The sequence below is a fragment of the Cydia strobilella genome, chromosome 13, assembly GCF_947568885.1.
Source record: "Cydia strobilella chromosome 13, ilCydStro3.1, whole genome shotgun sequence".
Classification (NCBI taxonomy): domain Eukaryota; kingdom Metazoa; phylum Arthropoda; class Insecta; order Lepidoptera; family Tortricidae; genus Cydia; species Cydia strobilella.
The window spans coordinates 17,092,174-17,104,242 of NC_086053.1; the positions used below are offsets into that span (position 1 = coordinate 17,092,174).

The following is a 12,069-nucleotide window of genomic DNA, read 5'->3' on the forward strand; positions in this document are numbered from 1 at the left end:
TTCACGGAAAAAAATCACGTTTGCTGTATGGGAGCCCCCCTTAAATATTTATTTTATTCTGTTTTTAGTATTTGTTGTTATAGCGGCAACCATCATCTGTGAAAATTTCGACAGCGGAGTCTTAGTAATAGGGTCCCGTTTTTACCCTTTGGGTACGGAACCCTAAAAATATCCTAAGCTAAACTGACGTTTAGCGACCAAACGTGCGTGATAAGGTGGAGTTTTAGCCGAAGGGTGTTATGTTCCGGCGGTTCCCCGGCCGGCTCCTTAAGACTGCGGGGTTGCGTATAATACCTAGATACCTAAATCGCAACGCTGCAACCTGCAACCATGTCGCTTTGTCGTTTTTAGTTTTAAAATATATTTTTGTAAAATGTATGCTAGTTTTAAGGTAATTATCTATGGACCACTAGTTGCCTGCAATAAAGATTATCGTCATCATATCATTTATCTTCTCGCAAAACACTTTTTTCTCGATCAGACAGCGCGGCGCGCATGAGCATGACTCGCCGCATCTCGCATCCCGCATGCATGACACAACACCATTGTTCCGCATATGCTATCAGATACGATCGTATCAGCTAAACACGCCCATGCATGCCTTAGTTACAAACAGACTACCTGTCTCTAGAGGTTGCATTTGAAAACGGGGTAAAACAAGAAACGCGATTTAGAATTGTGTCTTTGGGTCCTTTCCGCAGGATAATCGGTGATAAAAAACATCGTAAGGAAACCGGATTAAGCCCAATAAGGCATAGTTTCCCGCCTGGTTTTGAAGGGCATATGGCAGTAAGTGGCGCTTTCCGTTTCCGTTCCGTTTCCGTTTAGTGACTACACCAGCCAGCAGTTCTGCTGCAAGGACGCAGAAGCGTTGGTCACACAAGGGAGGGAGAGACGGAGAGGCTCGTCGAGCTTGCTCAAATGCACGTGCTGGTACGATCCAGGCCGTCGGTTAGAGGCGTATGCTACGGTACGCTAACGACCTCCGTCCAGACAAACCTGTTCCGAGGCAGGACGTGTATTCGGGCCTACTCGTATACACCTCCCTTCATCTGCCGCCCCGGCATGCTCAACTGACCCTCCTGCCCCCCATATGGCAGTAAGTGGCGCTTTCGTAATTAAATAAACTTGGGCTTAGTAGCCAAGCGAACAGGTTCCCATTAGACGTGGCAAAAAGGTGGGAAAATTACATCGAAAAGCTAAAATATCTATAACGTTTGTTTATCTATCGCGCTTGCCAATTCAAACCATAAACAGGCAAAATAAATATTCACGGTCGGCCTCTGGCCACAGCTATCACTTTATGAAGTGTTTCAAAGACGGGGAAGTTCTTGATATTTGTAATTAACATGGGTTGCAGGCGTCCATAGGCTACGGTGATCGTTTACCAGGTAGCCCTTATGCTTGTTAGCCTCTGGCGTGGTATACAAAATATATGAGTTAACTTGAACGCAGCTAACTGAGAGTCAAAAGTAGTTGCACCGCCCTCTCGTACCAAATTGCATGTTTGTAGTACCTGGTATGGGAGCGTCAATATGTATTGTGATGACCTCGAGTCTTCAATGCTGCATCTATAGTGAGCAATCTGTGGCAACGATAAACGATACAAAAACCATGTATAGAGGGTAGTACAAGTATAAGTCAAAGTCAAGGTTATTTTGCAAACAATAGGCTTCATAAGCGTCAAAAAAGGAGCTTTTTTATTATTCTCGTGTCAAAAAAAGAACCTCTATACCTTGATTTTGATACCTATAAGTATATAAGTCAACAGTCTTTTTGGAGTTTTTGTTTAAATGTACCTACTCTTAAGTAAATACCGAGGTATACGGGATTACCCATTGGAGAGCAAAGTATGGGCATTTTACGGTAATCTTAATCTATAAATTGGGAAATCAAACCTTTCTGGTTCCAAAAATTAGTTTATTCAGTAATCTGATAAATTTTATTCCGGCTGTACAAGTGTACACACTCGCAGAGAGCCTCTCGCCGAGTCTCGGCACCGCTCCGATCCAATCAGAGAGGCGCGATACGAGACGAGTAAAAGCGAGATGAGAAGGCAGCAGTATGCAGTATGTACACACTCGTTCTTGGCCTGTCTCGGGATCTCACCGGTGTGTACAGCCGGCATTAAATGCAACGTACTTATAACAGTAACCACAGTAACCAATCCAATCACATCACGGCTTCAAATCATGATACGGCCGTTTTTGCTGTTGCTACGCCTTTTTGCGGCGAGACCTTGACTCGCCGTTTTTTGCTGCATTATATCATCCACTGCTCTCTTGAACAAGTATTATGCCAATGCGAACCAAGCATTTATAAAAAACTAAAAGTAACTTTAGTATTAAAGACATAAGAGGGATTATTTAGTTTTAAAATGGTAAAAAAAAAGTTGTTTGTTTTTTGTTAATTTTAAAAAACACTGTGAGTGTTTTCCTTGGAGCAAAAACGTAATGATGGCACATTTCCTTTAATAAATGTTGCGTTTTTTGTGCGACTTTCGCATCCTGGTCCGTCTGACGACTCTGACGTGATGTGATCGACGATTTAAATCACAACTTGAAAACAAAAAATTGTTTAGAGGAAAGTTTCTTGCGGCAATTTGTTCTTAGTTATGTATTACTTAGTGTTCAAGCAGTTTATAAAGGGGGCCTTTGATTATCTTTTATTAGAAGTGTTAGAACACCAATTTGACAGTTCCGAATAACTGACAGGCCGACGGCTAATCAGTGGGCCCCTATACTCTAATAATTAAAACTGGTGAGCCCAATTTTTATTACCTATAAGTACTTATCAAGGTAACTTTCAATAGGTAATGTATTCCGTTTTGAACATAAGCAATCGTACCTAGTCGTACAGTAGGTATAGTTCCACACATCCCATGAGGCCCACATGGGCAACATAATTATATTAAATAACAATAAGTGGGCAAATAATTCAAGCATCATAGATAATTTTATTCAATTTGGTCTTGTTACGCGTTGAAGGTCAAAAAAACGGCGGTGAAAAAAATCTCTACCGAGAGCAAAAACTCTATGACAACATTATTCTGGTAACAGGGCAAATTGATGAAAATTATATACGGTTGGACTTGGTCAACAATGACCTTCATGAGATCAGAGGGCCTACCACGAAAATCGAAATTCGCAAATTGGGATGATCTTTATCTTTTACTCCAATAAAGGCGTCATTAGTGACAGAGAAAGATGTCCGCAATTTGCCAACTGATTTTCGCGGTTATAGCCTAGAACTTTAGCCAAGTGGCTTTTTAAGAGTAAAAAGGGACGACCGCTTCTCCTTAATTAGTCCTTATTTTCCTCTCTGGATATTGTGATATTGACATCATGGAAATCATTTTCACATAATTTGATGTACCTTTAACCATAGCTGTGCCCTGTTTTTTTAGGGTTCTTTATTGCAACGAGAGCGGTCCCAGAGCGGTGAGAGATGGGGCAAGAACGTTTCATTTATGTTTTCCCATTTAGCTGTTTTTAAAAACGGGACCCTATTACTAAGACTCCGCTGGCCGTCTGTCTGTCCGTCTGTCCGTCTGTCCGTCTGTCAGTTGAAATTTTCCATGATGTATTTCTGTTGCCAATATAACAACAATTACTAAAAAGTACGGAACTCTGGGTGGTCGAGTCCTACTCGTTTGGTTATTATTTTTCAATTCAATGAATTTATTTCAGAATAAAAATTCCATATACAATTACATTTATATTTAAAATAAAATAAAATAACTAATCTTAAATTAAAACTAAATATGTTAGTAACAATAGGTAATACTTAGAACAACTATGTTAGTACACAGGAAATAATTTGTTAATAAAATACAAAAAAATAATAATAATACAATTTTAAATATTATAAGAGTTAGGAGCGAAAAACCAATTCCATACAAAAAATAATAATGCTCCTTTATCTTATAATAATTAAAAATTCGAAAAAAACTAAACGAAGGGACATAGCAGTGGGATATGTCATAAAACTCATAAATAAGCAAATATTCTCAACAAACACATAACAAAGTAGATATGTTAGGGTACTTAGGGTGTAGGAAGCTTCAAGTTACTGTCATTCGAGCTAAGCATTGTCCTAGATAGCTGCGCGCGCGCACGGCCTCAATATAAACTTTATTACAAGCCAATAAGGTCGGTTTTTCACTGACTGGGCGGCTGATCAACTTGCAGATTGTATGTCACTGCAGTGGCTGGCCTCGATCTTGTATCTGTTAAAGGATTATTTTATGGTAAATGTATTTATGTAATTTATTTATTTAATCTTTGTTGCAGAAAAAAAATGACAGATTTGAAGCTGTAATACATTTAAGTATTTATATATTAATTTCGGAAAAAAGACTATCCAGCCAGCCAGCTAGACTTTTTTTATGTAATAGGAAGCAAACGAGCAGACGAGCCGCCTGATGGGAAGCAGTCATCGCCGCCCATGGACATAAGCAACATCAGAGGAGCCACTTATGCGTTGCCCACCTTTGAGAACCCTAAATACCTGCTTCTTGAAGAATCCCATGTCATAACGCAAGGGAAACACCTCAGAAGGTAGCTCATTCCACAACTTGCACGTTCTGGGCAAAAACGAGCGAGATGCCCGCTTGTTTTTGGTTTGCCACGTTGTCCTCCACATTAACATTCCAAACCGAGTAAAGTAACCAAAAAACGAAGGAAGGTTTTTTAATGAAATTTTCACCTGACCAGCTCGCAAAGTCTCTTTTTATTCTTCAAAAACTGATGAGAAAGTTGCATTTTATCCATAGAAGTGGCAAAGTAATTTGATGAAAATTTCGTGTTAAAAAATAAAAATAAAAATATTTTTATTGACAGAATCAAGTACAAAATAGGTGTTGAAGGAGTTTTTCTTCCTAGCTAGGAGGGATCAAGTGGCACTTTTTTTCCCTGCTAGGAGGGATCAAAGTGACACTTTTCTGTTCTAGGACATTATTTAAAAAAAAATATTGCACAATTTTTTTAGCTTAAAAAATAATATTTTCAAACATCATAATTACCTCATAGGTGATGTGAAAAGTTGTATGTGTCAGGGTGTACCTTATCCTTATATATTTGCTCTAAGATTTATCTTATATATTATTATATCTTATACCATAGAGTAACTTATACTAGAGCGGTACTGTCATAGTAAATTTTGTAACCCCAGTAAATTCACTGCCATCTGTCGACACACTTTAAAACTAAAAATAAATATTTATAAAAATACGATAAAATGTATTTAAATATGGATAAATGATTTTTTTATTTGCATTAATTATTTTTATATGATTTTGACCCATGTTCTTTCACTGGTATGCGTTAAAATTATAAATAACAAACGAAACAGTCAACGCCCTCTATACGAGTGTAGGCCAAAACTAGTGGCGCCATCTGAGCAAGAATCAAATTTTCGTGATTTTCGAGGCACGTTTTTTCCTTAGACTGTATCCATCTATTACGGAGTTATATCTATCTTTGCTTATACCTTTGAACGTGAAAATTCTAATATTATAAACGCAAAAGTGTGACTGTCTGTCTGTCTGTCTGTTACCTCTGAACCGATTTCGTTGAAATTTGGTAAAGAGATAGTTCCCGGGTAAGGACATATGGTAGTTTTTATCCCAGAAATCATCCTTTAAGGATGACTCACGTTAGACCGGGCCGTGTCCGGGCCGGAGCTTCCGGCGCTAACTTTTCTATGACATGACAGGTGATCACGTGATGCTTTCCATAGAAAACGAAGCGCCGGAAGCTCCGGCCCGGTCACGGCCCGGTCTAACGTGAGTCATCCTTTAAGGGGGTGAAAAGAGGGGTATGGGATATCGATAAAAAGCAGATTGGATAAAAAATAAGCTAGTATACTTATTTATAGGTATATAATTCGGGAAGGTCGGAACGGAAACAGCTCCAAAGATTTCGATGAAATTTGCTATATGGGGGTTTCCGGGGGCGAAAAATCGATCTAGCTAGGTCTTAGCTCTCTGAAAACGCGCATTTTTGAGTTTTTATGTTTTCCGAGCAAAGTTCGGTCTTCCAGATATTAAACAGTTAACGGTACAGTCTCCCACAACCGTTATAATAATTACGCTGTAGTACAGTTAGCCGCATCCTGGGCCTAATTACATTTTCATTCGGTTAAGAGCTGACTTCCGCCTCAGACTGTACTTGGGTGAACAAATCTCGGTTTTATCTACAGATGTTAAGGTTGAAACCGAAATGATACCAGCTAGTGTACAAGCTATGTACTTTAAATTGTGTAGATCTTATTTTAAAATGCTGGAGATGCCCATAATTAAATCATACAAATTAGGTTAAAGTGACTTCTGCAAAAAAATAAATTGCAGCTGTGTATTTTAAAGAGACTAATAAAGTGCGAGTCGTACTCGCGCACGAAGGGTTCTGTACCATTACGCAAAAACGGCAAAAAAATCACGTTTGTTTTATGGGAGCCCCCTTACTTAAATATTAGTTTTATTCTGTTTTTAGTATTTGTTGTTATAGGGGCAACAGAAATAAACCATCTGTGAAAATTTCAACTGTATAGCTATAACGGTTCATGAGATACAGCCTGACAGAGATGGTGACAGACGGAGAGAGGAGTCTTAGTAATAGGGTCCCGTTTTAACCCCTTGGGTACAGAACCCTAAAAACGAATTAAGGTGCTTTTTGGGTAACTGCAAAAACGGAATAATTTTGAAAATCGCAAATATCTAGAAAATAGATACGAGGAATCAAATGTTTCGTGGTTTGTTTCTATTCAAGATTATAAAAACCTGCCATTTCCTTGACCCCATGATGGCCATGATGCCATGATACTTTTTGCGTATGGTAATTTTATCGCCATCTGTCATCCTATGCCACTTGTCACTTTGTCGCCTCGTCATGTCTGATTTGTCACATTTAATCTGACGCGATAATGTTGCCGTATCAAATTACTCACTCGTAAAAAATCTAGTTTCTATTAATTCGGTATTCGGTACATACAGACTGGAAAAAACTTATGGGCCCTGGAGGGAAAGTGCCTTAAAACCTTAAGTTAGCTCATTTTACTTAATGGAAACATTCTTTTACTTTTTTAAAGAAACAAAACTGCATTCAAGGTTTTTATTTTTATTCGGTCGCCTCGTCCGAGAATCGAACCAACTAAAAATTCCAACAAGTAAACACTCGCTATTTTTATTATGTTAATGACACATTTCTCCAAGAAACATTAGGTCTAACACTCCTCTGTCGTAGTACAACATAATATCCATAAAATCGAATACCTATTTAGTATTCAAGAATATTTTTAGACAAGCAAAATTGAAATAGTTATTTGTTATACAAGGGTGCAAAGTTGTATTTTACCCGCGAGTGTGGAGTTGAAACACGAGCAAGCGAAAGGATTCTATAGTTGAACCACGAGCGAAGCGAGTGGTTCTAAAATAGAATCCTGAGCGTAGTAAGTGTTTCAACACACGAGAAGTAAAATACATTTGCACCCGTGTGTAACACAAAACTTTTCACCTCACTATAGCGAGGAAAGTGCAACATCCACAGGCGTTAGATCATCTTCATCACTGAAATCACTCATTTTTTACGATATTATAACAAAAAACTCTGGAAATTCTGTATTATTACGTGAGAAGTTTTTAAGTAAAAATTTTGTTGACAATGTTGACATTTCTGACGTATGAAATGTCAATGATGCGTTTTGAAATTGCATCGACTCAACTTGTACGTTCAGAATTATATTTAACATCATTATTAAAAAACAAACGTTTCTTATGGAACCTTAAGGTTTATGACATAAAATCATTAAATAAAGCTAAATTTGGTATTTTTTATTAGATTCTCAAACCATTTGTTTAATGATAATTAATATCAAACGAATCATTATTATGAGCGTTTTACGTTTTGTTATCTGTCAAGCTACTTAAACACGCTCCATCCAAGGTCAAATTACTTTCCCCACTAGTGGATAAAATGCGTTTTTCCCCGCTTGTTTTAAAGGATAAAAGACAACTTTCCGAGCTAGTGAGGGGAAAAAAAATAATTATAATCTGAATGCAGTTTTGTTTCTTTAAAAAAATAAAAGAATGTTTCCTTTAATGCTCCAGGGCCCATTATTTTTTTCCACCCTGTATAGCCTAACTCTAAGATATAAGATATTGCTATTTTATTTAGATTGTATATGAAGGTGCAATTGCGGTTACGCTCTAATTTCAAAACGACATGATTAAATTACGCTATTTGGTATGAGCATTATCGGTACCAGCATTTTTAGCAACGAAAAGTGGCTAAAAATGTATACAAATTATCCTAAAATTATAAAAAATATATATTTGAAATTCTCGCAAGGAGCTCTTTCATTTGATACGTAACAAGTTATAGTTTTAAAAACTTTATTTTTTTAATTTTCTCTTTTACCCCCCAAAAGTGGCCCCCGTGTTCTAAATTCATTTCTTTACGTTACATGCCCGTCTTTGGGTCACAAACTTACGTATGTGTACCAAATTTCAACTTAATTAGTCCAGTACTTTCGGAGAAAATAGGCTGTGACAGACGGACAGACAGACAGAGGCAGACGCACGACTGATCCTATAAGCGTTCCGTTTTTTCCTTTTGAGGTCGGAACCCTTAAAAAAGAACGAATAATAGTTTTGTAGTACCTATGTACATACATACTTATGTAAAAATTCTACTAGTAATCTCTTTGTATTAATATTTCTACTTTCTACCCATGAAAACTAGTATACCAGAATTACCAGACATAAATACACGGTACACGTTATACATATTCATGTCAAATTTCATGTTACATATTTCAGAATGTAGTTTGCCATATTATCTTGCTAAAAAGTTTTCAGTTATATTACAAACGAAATATGTAAAATTTACAATTTTTACACTTCCTCAACCCATTCCATTTCAAATACCTGTGCCTATAACAATAAAGCTCAAAATACTTCATTTTCAGCATGACGTCATCCTGCGCAGGCGACGCGCTGTCTGCCCGCCGCCGAGCGATACATGCGCGCGCGCAAGCGCGAGACTAGTATAGCGCTTACGCCATTATTAACGATGCTCCGATATAAATACAATGCCGCGCGACACAGTGCGGCGTAAGCGCCACCGACAATAAGGTCCCTTTTCATAGAAAATGCCCCATATAATCTGTGGCGAGAGGGACACCACAGGTGCGAGAGGGACGACATGATGCTCGACGAAGCGTGGCTATGAAGATTAACAATTTATTACGGTTTTGATGTTATTTTAATACGATCATGAAGATCGCTCACATGCGAAAAGGTCGTATCCAAACCAGTTCAAAACTATAACAAAATTTTAAATTAGAATCTACCTCATTGGTTTGTGGGTTTATTTGTAACTGTAAGATGAAATAAGAGGGTACGGGAGCTGAGATTTAAATATTTTAGGTGAATATATCCATCTCACTAACGGAAGCGGCTCCTAAAACAAGTGCGATAAGGAAAACGTCAGGTGAGGCGAAAAGTCCTGCGTAAAAATCTCAAAAAACGAGGTTTCGTACTCGACTGTTTCCTCTTCCAAAACTTAACCAAATGTAACGAAATTTTGAGATCTAAATGGCAATGAAATTATCTGTGTCGGACTTATTTGCTTTTTAGGCTAATTGATGTATGCAGGTTTGAATATCATGCTTCTCTTTGCGGCCTAGTGAATTAGGCAGTTTTTGCGAATATTTGTGTCGTTCTCAAGTAAAAGGTACCACATTGCCGCTTACCACAAGGGTGAAATTTGCTTGCATCTCTATACGAACACGAATAACCTGTCAGAGCATCCGTGTATTAAGCGACAATGTGGTGTACAGTCGCCATCAGATATATCAGAGCAGCCGAGGTGTTCACAATATCTGAACACGCACTCTAACGCCTTGACAATAGAGGCGTGTTCAGATATTTGTGAGCACCTCGGCCGCTCCGATATATCTGATGGCGACTGTACCTACCTTTTACTTGCAATAAAAAAAACATACATTTAACAACTTTTACTATGTTGTTTAATGGGGCCAACCCCGAAATCGCGAAAAATAAACCCGCCAAGTGCGAGTCGGACTCGCGCACGAAGGGTTCCGTACCATTATCTATAAGTAGTTAGATGGAATTAAATAGTTTGAAAAATAAGAATTTTATAAGACAAATGAAAGTACCGGTGATAATACTATTACTTATTCTGTGGTACCGGTCCAATCGCTCTCAACCAAACCAACTGAGCTACCGATATGCTTAAGCGTGCAAATCTTACCATTCCTTTCTTATTCTTTACACTTTAGAGAGGCTCATAGCGACATCTACCGTAAGAATATTCAATTTAAACAGCACCGAATTTTCAAGTTATATTGAGAATTCACCAGTGACAATGTGCTAAGTTCTTACTGAGTACTGACTGATAAGTTGTGTTTGCTAGGCTTTTTTTTTCTCAAACATGCATTGAAATATTTATATTATGTTCGGCATATTAGGCTGGGAAGTATCACGTTTCGGGCGCAGCTAGACGAGAGGTATTTAATGAAATTTCATACAAAATTGCAGGCCTAGGCCGGGAAGTAGCTCTTTTTAGGGTTTTTAATTTCCATTTCACCGTCTTTATACGTGTTAAACCGCGAGCGCGAGTATTTTTAAACGCTAACTCACAGTTAACTCCTTCAGCCCGGTCGCCCAGTGCCTCTAACTAGTAAACAAGAACCGATATCAATCGAAAATCCACCTCATTGACTACGAAACACGATTACTAATCCATTGACAAACTTTACCAACATACTTGCATCCCGATACACCCTTATAGTCATAAAAACAAGGTTGATTATAGTTTAAATGAATGGTTAGATAAAGTAGTTCAATTGGAAAACTTTACCAACATACTTGCATTCAATCACAGCCTTATTTCAATTACAATAAAGTTGATTATAGCTTGATCGGGTGGTTAGATAAAGTGGTTTTGTGATAATAATAATGCGTGGTACGTAGCGACAGCGAGCTGGCGACAGCGCGCAGCGCGATGGCATAGAATATGGTTGTAGACGGGACACAGTTTTGTGCCTACGCTAATGATTACTTGTTGACAGGGACTGGCCCGCTATCCCTTATCGGGGTTTTATAAGGGTATTGCATAAGGCTTAACTCACCATACCCTTTGCCAGACGAAACCCTTTGTTTTGCTTTTAAAAACCCTTATATAAAGCTACCACATTTGAGTAATCGGTAGCCCAAATACCCTTACAAAACCCTTATCATCCGCTCACCAACACCTTGCATATTGCTTATAAGGGTTAGCCTTATAAAGGGCTTCCCTTTTAGCATATAAGCGTGCTAATTTAAGTCGTCTACCTTGTTCATAAAGCACACATTACTTCGAATCCGAGCGATCGTCGGCGGCGACGGCGGCGTTCTTTGACTAGGCACGTATTTTCTTTCCTTTTCATACACTACCGTAGATATATACTAATCCTGTCTCTCACGCAAAGGGAAACCTTTATAAAAATCGCTTAAAGATAAGGGTAACCCTTATTAAGAGCTAGCCTTATTTTTGGTTAGCTTTTCGTTAAGGGTTAGTCAAAGGTAAGGGTATGAATGGGCTTGCAGTTCAAAAGGGAAAGTCTTTCAATGTGTTAGCCGTGTTTAAGTGTCGCCCATTGAAAGGGTTTTATCGCGGAAAGGGTTGTCCGGTCCCTGCTTGTTGACTTGTTGAACTTGGTATGGTGTGGGATGGTTACTTGGGTATGAGTATTGTATGAGTACAAGTATAGTTTGGTATGGCCATAAGTATTGTGCAGGTATGAGTACGAGTATAGTGTGGGTGGGATAGGTATGAGTATGAGTTTTGAGAAAAGTGGTAGCCGACATATAAGAAGTAGTACCCGAAAAGAAGGACTACCTACAAAAAGAGATGAGATCCCATCAAAAACATTACATGTAAAAAGATGCGTCTCGCAACGCAATTCTTCTTCTACAAAAAAGTTTTGAGATGTAATGTGAAACCAAGTCGGTTATTTTAGTCAGTGCCAATGCGTGTTACAACCGTATATATTATGTTCATTTAGAAT

At 38.2% G+C, this 12,069-nt stretch overlaps 1 protein-coding gene across 1 annotated transcript in view; it reads right to left on the reverse strand.

The window, feature by feature from the left end:
* The window catches only part of LOC134746939 (uncharacterized), a 299,672-nt gene that overhangs the window by 123,140 nt on the left and 164,463 nt on the right, over positions 1-12,069 (reverse strand). The window lies entirely within an intron of this gene.